A 1,446-nucleotide genomic window follows, 5' to 3' on the forward strand; every position below is an offset into this window, starting at 1 on the left:
CTTTTGAAAATATTTTCTTTGCAGAACTGGTATGGAGTGGTTTACAACGGTGAGCGCTTGGCGCCGTACAAAATAGCCAACGCCTGCGTTGTTTGCTGAGTATACAAACTAGTAGTTGTGGTGAAAAACTTCCTCAAAACATCACCATCTTACTGAGTGGTATGAATTGAATGCAGTATTGTGTTACGGTGCTATATGTATGGACGTGTAAGTGTCCTGATGTGTGATGTGTTAGTGCGGTGGTACAGTAGTGATTGGAGCTTGCGTAAACTGACCACACTATCGTGCTGTCACGGCGACAGTACCTGCTGCTGTGATGTCATCTCAGTGAAAAATGAAACGCCCCTGTGGGCTGGGTGGGGGGGACTGAAAGGATCAAGAATCCAGGTGTGAAGAGAAGAAAGAGAGAGGAAAAAAAGTTGAGAAAAAAGCAGCTGATGGGGGGGTATCGTTCAGCCAAAGAAGATGGAGGGACCAGAGTACGCTACAGAAAGCGAGAGGAGAGGGAGTAGATGGGTGAGGAGAAGGAGGAGAGGGCGGGAGACCGGATGTACGTAACTCGGGTGGAACACTCAGGTCGAGAGCAGCCACGGGAGTCCGTCTTCCATTCCGTAGTCTGCCGTACACTCCTGTTCACTTGGAAGGTTCACCTCCTGCTCCGACCATCGTACTTAAGAGGCGAAGGTAGGTGGAGGCGGGAGTTGAGTCTGGCTGGGCTTTGACTGAGGACAAGGGAACACCTTGACCTTCTCCGAGGTCTTCTGGAAGATTCTTTGGATGAGGACGCAGGCTTGTGCTTGGAGAACCACCATCTTGTCTTGGTGCTGAAGGTGGTTGTGGTGGTGCCAGCCAGTGACCGCAGGGTCAGGGAGGGGGCAAAGGGCAAAGTCCCATCTCTCGGAGGAGCGCAGGTCCTGTCCACGGGGTGGAGGGATGAGCACATCAGCTCAGAAGGAGTGAATGCGGACAGTACGGAACCACTCCCACAGGGGGCGGGCTCACAGCCGCAAGACCAGGGGTTATTCCATTGAGGCGGAGGAAACTGGACTGCCACAGCGTCCTTCATGGCTGGCCTGGCAGCTCTGCCAGGGAGTTGTTGCAACAAAGTAGAGATGGTTCAGACGGCCCAGTGTCGCGGAAGGCTCGGCGTGTCTCAACCTGGCCGGATGCGTGTTGTCGTGGAGCAGAGGCGGTCCAGGTTGAACAGGCCGGGGAACACGTTGTTCGGACAGCGTATGCGGATTACGGTCATGCAGGAAGAGGTGTCGGTTGACCAGGTCGGAGAAGAGGTCATCCTGGATGAAGTGCAGCTGCTGTTCTCCTGCAAGGGAGGGAGGACATTGTAGTGTTTGGTGTGTGTGTGTGTTGTGTGTGTGTGTGTGTGTGGTGTGTGTGTGTGGTGTGCGTGTGTGTGTGTGTGTGTTGTGTTGTTGTGTGGGTGTGGTG

At 53.9% G+C, this 1,446-nt stretch overlaps 1 pseudogene; it reads right to left on the reverse strand.

The window, feature by feature from the left end:
• Positions 1-572: 572 nt before the first annotated feature.
• The window catches only part of LOC111967175 (reticulon-4 receptor-like 2), a 3,350-nt pseudogene continuing 2,476 nt past the window's right edge, over positions 573-1,446 (reverse strand).

This window comes from Salvelinus sp. IW2-2015, linkage group LG8 (genome assembly GCF_002910315.2).
Source record: "Salvelinus sp. IW2-2015 linkage group LG8, ASM291031v2, whole genome shotgun sequence".
NCBI lineage: Eukaryota > Metazoa > Chordata > Actinopteri > Salmoniformes > Salmonidae > Salvelinus > Salvelinus sp. IW2-2015.